The 11,444-nt window shown below is 36.8% G+C and overlaps 1 protein-coding gene across 5 annotated transcripts in view; it reads left to right on the top strand.

Moving 5' to 3' along the window:
* Positions 1–1,870: 1,870 nt before the first annotated feature.
* The window catches only part of LOC586844 (short transient receptor potential channel 3), a 30,058-nt gene continuing 20,484 nt past the window's right edge, over positions 1,871–11,444 (top strand). For 2 of the 5 annotated variants that reach the window (XM_011668381.2, XM_011668375.2), the window contains exon 1: positions 1,871–2,120. The gene's annotated coding sequence lies outside the window, so the exon portion shown is untranslated. Of the gene's footprint in view, positions 2,121–5,717; positions 6,429–11,444 lie in introns of those variants that run through there. The other 3 variants (XM_030977682.1, XM_030977681.1, XM_786607.5) reach the window with 2 other exon arrangements.

The raw sequence follows: 11,444 nt of genomic DNA, 5'->3' as shown, positions 1-11,444 counted from the left end.
AACGCCCATCTGGGTATCAGCAGACCAAATAATGCTTACAAAAAACTGGGTAATTCCCCCCCCCCCCTCGGGAAATAATCCCCCTCTGTTGGCTATATTTGATTGCCATAATCACAACTAAATCATTCTTACCCCTAGCACGTTCTGTATTTTATTGTATTTCATTTATTTTATTCTTTAAATCTGTGAACAATTCATTTGTCCCGATTTATATTTCTTGAGCATGTGACATATCAAAGCTTACATCTAAAAATTGTTCAACAAAGGCCCTAAGTTAACCATTCCAACTTTCATTCTAGTGTAGCGGTATGAATAATTCAGTTGTCAATTGTACATGTAGACTGATCGGAGGAGGAGGGGGGGGGGGCTGGGTCTTCATACTTATTTTTACTGAATGGCTAGAATAGTTTAGAATAGTACAAATTCTATATATTTTGCAGGGAACTCGCTAATCAAACACTGCACTGTGGCCACTCATTCTTACAGTCTTATACAATCACTTGTAAAAGCAGGGTTCATCATATATAAAAGACAATTGAAAACCTGATCAAGGGTCAGCGCCAGGCACGTAGCCACGGGGGGGGGGGGGGGGGGGGGCACGGTTGCATTTTTTAGATCCCTTTTTTGACCTCGATCGATTACATGTATGTGCCCCCCCCCCCCAAACATCAAACTCTGGCTACGTGCCTGGTCACCGCTGCACCATAATATTCATAGGGTGCGCTGTTTGAAACAAGAAAGCGTCGCCATTAAAGAGAAAGTCCACGCTGATACTAAGTTGGTTTTAATGGAAGCAGAAACATGAGAGGAACGGGTTAGCGAAAGTTTGAGCGAATTCCGATCGAAAATAAAAGAGTTATGATTTTTATTTAAACTTACGATCAATCAAACACAAATTGGCAAGACTATGATGAAGAAGAAGGAGATAACGAAGGAAGAGAAGTAGAAGTGGTAGAAGAAAAACAAGATGAAGGAGGAGGAGAAGGAGAAAGAAGACGAGGAGGAAAAGAAGAGGAAGAAGAGGAAGAAAAGGGAGAAGAGGAAAATAATTTAAAAAATGTGAATGCTGCGAAGATTACAGTAAGTCTCCATACATACCACAGTGACGCAGTACACTCCTTTCAATTCTATTCGCTCATCATATTATTTTGTTTTAAATCAAAGAATATCATAGCATTATTCACCAGACTAAACGTTTTAAACAGAACTGATATTTTATTCATTATGCATGATCCAATATACGTCTAGATATGAATTTGATATTTAGTATTTGGTCAATAAGCTATATTTTTATTTTTCATCAGACAGATAAGTTTGTTTAGGTGTGTATGGGAAAGAGTGTATGTGTGAATTTTTGTTAATAGAAAATAAATAATTTAACTAATGTACTTAGTTTCTTATACAATTACTGGAGAAGACTTTCATTAATGTACACTTTTCCCCTTGTTCTTCATTTCTTCTCCGCTTGTGTTATTTTCATTTTTATATATTGATACATGTATCATATTTCAACTTTTATATGTTTGTATTCCTTTATATATTTTTAATGAAAGTATTGAATAAAGTGAACTTGAAGTTGAGCTTTAATGGCACTACCGCATGACATACGATCTACTCTATTCATCTTCTAAATCTATTTCTATTCACCAAACCTCTTCTCCACACACGCCATCCTCAATAAATGAAGAAAAGAATCCAAGAATTCCGAATAGCTGACATATGATCGAGAGTTCCATCTAAGTGCAATTAATGCTGGTATTACAGCGTCATTAATCACCGCACAATACTTACGCCACGCCCCCTAAAAACCAAGTACCACTGCTCATGCGCATTTGCCCAAGGATTTTGTGTGTTTTCCTTCTTTTATTATGCTGGTCGAAAAGGAAACGATATTTTCGATCTCTGCATTGGTACCGCTGGGAAAGCGAGCCAAAACGGAGCTACTATCTCGAGTTGTATAATCCTTCGTTTCGTCTTTGAGTAACTAACGATAAAGCTGAATTTGTAATTTGTTCTCCACGCACGATTCCTGCCTAACCTTCAATGTCGGCACTGTGCTGACATGAAATAAAAACTGAAAAGACGGCATAGTTCTTCGGTTCATTTCCTCTGGACAAAAGGTAAGTTCATTTCATGTTATTTCTTGATATGCAAGTATGGTTTTGATACCCATTTTTGTATTGTTTGTAAACGTGTTATAAGTCCATAAATTAAGTGTACATGTAAGCATTGATTGTAGCTTGACGTGTTTCCTTTAGCATTTTCTCAGGAAACGCTTTCCGACTGTCTCGCAAGCGTCGTGTGTCGCTGGGTTGTCGATGTGAACACTTTTGTAGTTGTTAATTATTGGTGATGATGCTGTTTGTTTCCATGTGCAAGATAGATCATGAATAAGCCTATCTATGAGCTGTAGGTCCCCAACATTAAATAAATAATACAAACGGTGCTTATAAAGCACTTTCTCTAAGCCTCTAAGTCTCTAAGCGCTAAGTGCTTTGTAAATTATTCCCTTGTTTTAGCTCCGGCAACCATTATAAGCGCGCTTTGCCCTTAAAAGGGTAGATCAAGATATTAAACATTAGGGACTTTTAGATTCTGCACAACGAGAATGTGGACTGCCCTTTTAAGGCAATGTGACGTCCTTTTAAGGCACTGGCAGTGACGTCACATTGCCTTAAAAGGGCAGTCCACGTTCTCGTCGTGCAGAATCTAAAAGTCCCTATTGTCTAAGGGTATACGAACCGGACAGGGACTCGAACCTTCATCCTTCTTCGAGAGTCAAGCTAATGAACCGCGTTGTCACGGTACAATCAGTTGTAGCGAGTCTGATTATTGCAGGGGATGGTTAATTAATTAATTGTGATAAATTTTGAATCATAACAACTCCTTTTATATAGTTCAGTCTGAGTCACTCTTAACGATTGTACACATTGAAAAATTCATTTAATTAAACCTTTTTTTCTCCTGACTCTTTATAATGGTTCGTGATTAATTCTGTAACTCACCATTCGACAATCGATCAAAATGAGCTAATCTACAGCTTAGGCCTATAGTGATCAAACAATAGGCCTAATATGTACGGGGGAAGGAAATTTACGTCGAGGAATTACGATTATTGTTGACATTATGGGTAATTGATAATTGATTGATTGCTTTCTATGTCATCTTTTCAAGCATACATATTCATGAGCATTAACGTGACATTTACATGTGATTCTCTTGTAAATTTGATGCATTTATCTAATACAGTACATGGCATTGTATAGAAATCAGATAAGGGTATTACAAATTAATTTACACGCTTAACGCATACATGAATAACAAATACATGAGTGTGTGTGTGTATTGGGTCACCATCCGAAAGACGTGACTCAGTTTCGAACCTGCGTCCTCGCCTGAGGAGGGATACAATACAGTTAAACCTGCTTTAGTGACCACCTGTCTACGAAGACCACCTGTCTACAAAGGCCACATTTGTTGTTTCCCTTGAAAATGGTTTCTCATTGAATCATGTTCTAAAGGAACCTGTCTACAAAGACCACCTGTCTACAAAGGCCACTTTTTGTGTTTCCCTTGGGCGGTCGCTATAGACAGGTTTGACTGTATAAGCATGAAGCTTAATGTACTGGCAACCTTATATTAAACTTTAAAAAATGGAGAAGGAAACTAGCTATTAAGCGAGATAGAGCAAATGGTAGGGGTGGGGGCGGTTTCTAACTAGAATAATAGTAACGTCTGTCAATATATTAAGAGGCAGGTTTAAAGTTAATGATGTTATATTCATATCATTCGATGAGAAGAGGGCGGGGAGGAGGGATTATCACCAGGAGCCCTCTGAGTCTACTCCCTGCACATTCCTCGCCAATGACAAAATAACGGTAACCTTTTAGTGATAACAGAAATATTAACTCCTTCTGGTGATCTAGAAATTGTAATGCAGGTATATCATACGGGCTGGTGGTAATTTCAAGAGAATACCGTTTGAATCATTAAAAAAAATCAGTATTGGATACGATTACGTAATTTTTAGCAATCATAATATACAAATAATACACAGCAGTGAGGGCATAGTAACAATTACCCACACAATGTATCTTTGGAACAGTCTAACACGCCCGAGGCGATAGCCGAGGGTGTTTGGACTGATTTGAAGGTACCGAGTGTGGGTAATTTTACTAATGCCCGAACAAAATGATGTGTATTATTGGTTTTATAAGATTACGTTTTATTTGTTTCATAAAATGATGTTTCATAACATGATTTTACTAATGACCGGTCATTAGCATTTGATAATGACCGGTCGTTATCAAAATTATGTGTTAGGCAAAATAAATGACTGGTCACTTGTACGCTCTCAACCAATCATTGATTAGGATTCACGTCTTATAAACAATAATAATCATCAAATGATTATTAGACCTTATCATAGATGGTAGGAGATTTGGGCATTAGACAAACCAGAAATTAGACCGACTGACAATTAGACCAAATGCGTGATATAACTAGATATGAGTTCATCTTTAAAGAAAAGTTCAAAATCATTATACGACTTCACCAAGAGCTAAAATATAAAATGACTGTACAGGATCGTCCGTTTATAGTTCTCGCCTTGATATACATGACTGTGATACGCTGACGGAATGAAATCTAACGACCACTTCACCTAGTTATGATATGAGATAATTTGTTGGTCCATTTCCTCGCGAAATTATGATTTGAATATACCCTCACTCATGATCATAGTTATGATTAGAAAATTATTTAATGTGAGTTAGTTGATGCTTGAAACACCTCGTGCGGTAGAGGTTAAGAGATGGCGTTAGAGAGAGACATATAGAGAGAGAGAGAGAGAGAGAGAGAGAGAGAGAGAGAGAGAGAAGAGAAGGAGAGAGAAAAAGAGAGAGAGAGAAAGAGAAAGAGAGAGAGAGAGAGAGAGGGAGGGAAAAGAGAAAGAGAGAGAGAGAGAGAGAGAGAGAGAGAGAGAGAGGGGGAGAGAATGAAAAAAGAAGAATATTCAGTTTCCTTTTTACAAAATAAAATCATAACCCTATCTCGGGCTTCCGACAAAATGTAGGCCAGGTGCAAATATGTTAGTGTGCGGATCTTCGTCAGAAATATTGGAGCCGTGTACTTTACTCAATGTCATCGTCTAAATTACAGCTTTCAATGTCAATAGCTATTATACATGTCGTAGAGAGAGAGAGAGAGAGTATAAGAGTAAGAGAGGGACAGACAGATACATTTTCATAAACGCTTTAACAACTTTCTTTTGCATTGGAAACTTGACACATTATAATCTAAATAATTTTTCTTATAGTTTAACCCAGTCATACCTACAAACAGAGACAGTCAGACAGAGAGAGAGAGATAGAGAGAGAGAGAGAGCGAGAGAGAGAGAGAGAGAGAAACACAGCTATGGGTGCAATAAATGTGTGATGGTTTAAGCTAACTGTAACAGGAGGGGAAGGGTTAATGAATAAGCATTGTATACATGTGCGTGTACTACCAGCAGATGAATATCATTTTGTTTTGCCATGTCAAGGAGATAATGGTGAGAATCACATGCTTCGCTCTTTTTAATTGACTGCCTGAAAGTCCACATTGCATTATAATCATGGAATTATGATGGTATGTTTATTGACTATAGAGTACTGAAGTGGTGACGTCATATATATTCGATCGTCGTCCAGGTTACTGGTTTTAAACAACTTGCGCATGTTTGATGTAACTCGTAATTTTAGTCTTTGGACTTTTTGACGAGATTGAATAAAACCTAATTTGAATTGAATTGAATGAGAATCACCGCGAAATCATTCAATTTGGATCATGTTTGTTCGTCATGATTACTATGCCATTGTGGTTTTTAATAAACTGAACTGAACCGAAGCAACGGGCTGGTAGGTGCAGGGCGAATTCAGTGTTTGGCACTGGTGTGACTCACATCGCCATTGTTTGGAACAGCACGAATTTGTTTGGAACCAGCAACCTTGGCGACTATGAAGTCACCCTTCGGTACTTCATAAAGGTTAACCTCTCCAAGTGTATTAATCAGTGATGTATGTCTATTGTTCTATTATCTGTCACTGAATTCTGTCGAAAACTCAAAGGTACTATGTTATACTCATCGTTAAACGAATTATACTGGCTTCCGGTTGCTGACATTACTGAGAGCTTACTATACCAGAAACCAGTTTTAAATATTATTTGTCAACCACACTTCATCTATAGTTGTGTTGGTAATTGCCTATGCCGTCACCGTGACCATATGGTAGGAATACTCCCCCGGGAGTGGAGATAATGCACATTGTGCGTGAAGGTATTCCGTGTTAAATATTATGATGGGAGTCCCACAAGGTTCGATTCTGACGACACAACTCTAACAGTCAGCGGGAGTAATGTCACAGAAGTAGAACAAAAGCTTACCAAAGGCATGGAAAATTTATTTTCATGGGTAACAACAAACCGTCTAGTTCTTAATGCGGATAACACAAATGCGATGCTTATTGGATCACGATCAGTTCTTAACGAAGTAAATGATATTTCTGTCACACTAAACGGCAGCTGTTTGAAGAGTAAAAATGGCAAAATGCCTGGGTGTCATGAATGACGAGGAGTTACGTTGGACAGAGAATGTGGAAAAGTTATTAAAACTGCTCAAAGAAATATAAGTGTAATTAAGCGAGCCAAATCTCTGAAACTTCTGTATAATGCCATCGTACTTCCTCATTTTGATTATTGTTCCTCGGTGTGGTCTGAGCGATTTCAAAGACAAACGATTAAATTACAAAAGATTAGCAAACGAGCTGCACGTGTAGTGCTGGGAGAAGCATTTGAAGTATCTTCAAATGATATGTTTAGTCTTATAATTAATAAGGTCGGAGTATTATTAGTAAACAAAGCAGTAATGATGAGAAGGAAGTAGGTGTTGTATTTAGGAAATGACCTTAAAGGCTCTTTATCCATTTTGCGAACAGATTAATTGCATTAGTATATACCCCTGACACGAGCTGCACGTGTAGTGCTGTGAGAAGGATTTGAAGTATCTTCAAATGATATGTTTAGTCGCTTAGGATGGATGCCTATTCAGACACGTTTCCAGTTTAGACGTGCAGTGATGATGTATAAATCAATGCATGACATGGCACCAACATACTTAAATCAAGATTTACATCATGTTAGTTCACTACATGATCACAACACAAGACATGCTGTAAGGGATGCATTGTGTGTACCCAAATTTAGGACGGACACTTATAAAAATAGTCCTCTAATTTCTGGAATTAGAGTATGGAACCAACTTAAAAGTCCTGTCAAAGTGTCACCTACTTTGAACAGTTTTAAACACGCTCTAAAAGTCCTGTTATCTGTAGATGACGTGTAAGTGAACTTTTGGGGTTTCGTGCGAAGCTAACCATTTTTTTGCTATTTGCAAAATTATGAAATTTGGTTGACATGGTTATCGTTATATCATGTATTCATACATGTAATGTATCAATTTTCTGCTATCTTGTAAACAACCTAAGTGTATTAGTTAAAGAGCAATTGAATGTCAATATCTATATAACAATTTTGGTATCCGGTGCGTAAAGCTATATCAGATTATTAAATGAAATTATTCATTTGTTTTTCCTTTCATTTGAATACGTGGTAATCATCTATTCTTTGTTTTATTTTCATTAAAACAAAAATGTAAATGATCAAGGATGATTCTTGAATGATCAGTTATTTCATGGGGATAGCAATTAATGTGTATTTTACCTGTTTATATGCTTTTGTATTTATCTATTTTGTTATTTATGCTGTTATTTTGTTTTAATAAGGGATAGAGCAACGTCGATCTGGCGCTGCTCAGTGGCTGCCGGGCTCACGATCAATTGGGCAAAAAGAATTTCCGTTTCGGTTTAATAAAATTTGGAGTGGACTATTACGATATTATTATTATTATTATTATTATTATTATTATTATTATTCTTACCAAACAGGGTAAATTGGTAATATGTGCCACCCTGTATAAATATCAGAAATAAATAAATAAATAAATTAAGTGCTATATAAATCCAGATTATATATTATCATTATACATCTACTCGCTCTTTCAGCAACAGAGAGCATCATAATTCACTTCACTCCTCATCAGGTCCTTCCTGTCACATTCTGAAAACAGGATGACTTCAAATCGGGTCAAGCTCGCCATTCATAAGGACCGCTATTCATAAGGACCGCTATTCAAAAGGACGGTTATTGGTAAGGACCGTTATCCCTAAGGACCGCTATTCATAAGGACCGCTATTCATAATGACCGCTATTCATAAGGACCGCTATCCATAAGGACCGCTATTCATAAGGACCGCTATCCATAAGGACAGCTATCCATAAGGACCGCTATCCGTAAGGACCGCTATTCATAAGGATGAAGGATTTTTAAAACTGGAAATATTGTTAAACAATGCCTTTAACTAAAACGAAAAAAAAAGAAGGATGAAATTAAATATTATGCTATGAATTGGGAAAGATTCATTTTAAATGATATAATGTAAGGCATATATGTAAATCAACTGATGTAGTAGTGTACGACAGGTTGAAAGAAAGTGTTTTATAGGGAAATTTGGGGGAAATCCCCAGCAAATCTTCACAGCAAGGAGCTAAATCCCAAACCAGTATATAAATATGCCAGCCATATCTACAAACTATATGTTTTTAACATATTAAGGGGGGGGGGGGAACCAATGGTAGGCATGCACGGACGAGCATAACACCGTCAGAGGATACCTGCAGTTGTGATTAAGGAGCTATTGAATTGCTCATCAATTTAATGTCATGTCATTGTGTTGTGTTCAATAGACATTACCCGGGGAAATTACCATATAATAAGCTGATCGTTTACGTGGGACAGCGCAGATAGACGACATTCAGCAAACTGCAAATTCTAAGAGTTTCCACTCAAGTATTAGGGACTTTTAAATTTGCACGTCGATATAGTGGACTGCTACGTATGACGTCCTTAGCAGTCCACAATTTCGACGTGCACATCTAAAAGTCCCCATTATAAGCATGCGAGCGTTTGTCACATCGTGTAAGTCACGTGACCAATACACCAAACACTATCCTTGTAACGAGAGCAGATTTGTTCGCACATCCGGGTATTGAATTCTCTATTTGGAGCGATCAGAATATCACACAATTTCATTATTTGGCTTCTAGTCTCGTTTTTCTTTGTGAGATAGGGCTGAGAGCTACACTTGTCTATAACATGAAGATAGCCATAGAGAGCATTTAATAGCTTAGAAGAAGCCAATTCATTTGCATAGCGAGGGTAGTGTGCGTGTGTGTGTGTGTGCGTGTGTGTGTGTGTGTGTGTATTACGGATGCGTGCGTTGGGCCCATTGCTCCCTCCTTATCACACCAATAATAATTTGAAATAATTTTACATTAAATTTGTTTATTCATATTTTGATAATATTTGACACATAAACGCATCTTGGTTACAATTGTATGATAATTATTAAAAAAATAACCTTAATATATATAACAGTAACATAGGAAACATATCTGTGTTCACTTTAGGTACAGCTTAAATGTCATCAATTTTAATGTGAACATATTCAACTGAAATGCTGATAAAACAATTTGAAATTTGAGTCCACCATCCCAGTTTAAATTGGTGGAACATTCGATTTCTCTGCCACAAAGCCAAGCTGAGACAAAATAACCTTGAAATATTATCCTACTAAGAAATGAAGAAAAAAAATCGATGAGAGTAAGGCTTTTAGCTGAAGATATGAATATTTGATACATATCTTCTAGCAAGCTCATTTTGCATTTTGGGGGAATAACAAAATCAATAACGTCAATCCACAGCAGGTGAAAATAGGCGTAGCATAGTCCAAGAGATTATGACTTCAGGTCAGTTGGCATATTTGAAACCAAAATCTGTCTCATGAGGTTTTCATTTCATGAATCTTACCCTTAGCATGCTAACAGGACTATCAAAGGGCGAAATTCAAATTATATACTCTTCCTCCTAACTGGATGCTGAATTTTTCTTTTTAAAGTTTTAATTTCCCTTAAAGATAAAGTTAAGTTGTGGTTATGCGAGTGCAATGTGACAGAAACGATGTGGGGTCAATCAGAAAGAGTTGATCATGTAGCATATAAATATTGTTGTGTACTGCAAGGTTCTGGAGTCACCAAAATGATAAGAACTTTGGCCCAGTCTTGGTAAAGTCACCAACACTGTACACAGAAAGATGTATGTGGGACTACACAAACATGTGGCATAAAAATCGGGCCTCATGTTTAAGCTGTTTCTTGTCATATTTAGAATATGGAGGCATTTGAAGAGCCATGCTTTTCAGGGAACATTTTTTTCTCTGATGTTCTTCCACATTTGCATAATAACAATGATAATGCTCACAAATTATCTTTTACCTCTCCCCAGAACTCAACCTTCTCTTTAAGTACTATTACCTGTATACCAGATCCAAAATCATACTCCATACTCTGGGTCAGTTTGTTAATATCTTAATTAGATTTGAAAATAAGATTTATATATGACATATCGTCCGTTGGGAGTTGGGAGGGTGTTGTTTGAGTATATGTAATGAATACCGAGTTCAAGACCTTCGTGTCTCAACAGACGATACACAGTACTATCCACCAATTGAAAGTCAATTATATGAATCTATGTAATGCTTGTGACCTGTGTGTTCTGACCCATTACGCCTCCGGTTGTATATAATCATCTTATAATGATCTAATAATAAGAGCCTCTCCCCTCCAGCAATACTTGTGATTATGTTATTTTATTTATCTATTTAAATCACATATAGGCATACCGCATAGAGTAGCCTATTCAACTAGCCAAAAAAAGACGTTAAAAAAGACATGTAGTACATGAACAATGATTTAAAATCAAAGTAAATGTACGAAACATTATTAAAAAAGATGGTCTTCCACAGGGCTCTGTTAACATCATTAAAAGGAGGGAAAATACAATAAAAATAACAAACAAATCTTAAAGTCATGATAGGCAAAGGATAAGAATGATAAACATATGGTGGTTAACTGAAGGAGACTGAAATCGAATTGGAAGAGTGTTACATATGGTGTGACGGATTAGATATTTTTGTCTCAGATTCTGAAACAAAATCCTGGATTTAGCTCATGCTGCAATAGTAATTATAATCCTTTAGGTCAGTCAGGAACTCCATGACATTAACAAGCCGATTGCCTGGCTGATTATCAAGATATTTATGATTGGAAATCGAAATTTTAAATTTGTTTTCCTAACGGTTTTTATAACACTACGGTCTACTGGGGAAAATGAGTATGTTAAAACCGGTCACTCAAAGATTTTTACTTTTTGAGGCACTTCATGATCATTTTGAAGCAGATTTTTTAGATCTTCAATATTACACCAAATCACAGACACTGATAACACGTAG

This window comes from Strongylocentrotus purpuratus, unplaced genomic scaffold, assembly GCF_000002235.5.
Source record: "Strongylocentrotus purpuratus isolate Spur 01 unplaced genomic scaffold, Spur_5.0 spur5_scaffold_1, whole genome shotgun sequence".
NCBI lineage: Eukaryota > Metazoa > Echinodermata > Echinoidea > Camarodonta > Strongylocentrotidae > Strongylocentrotus > Strongylocentrotus purpuratus.
This window is presented reverse-complemented; position numbering and strand designations above follow the sequence as displayed.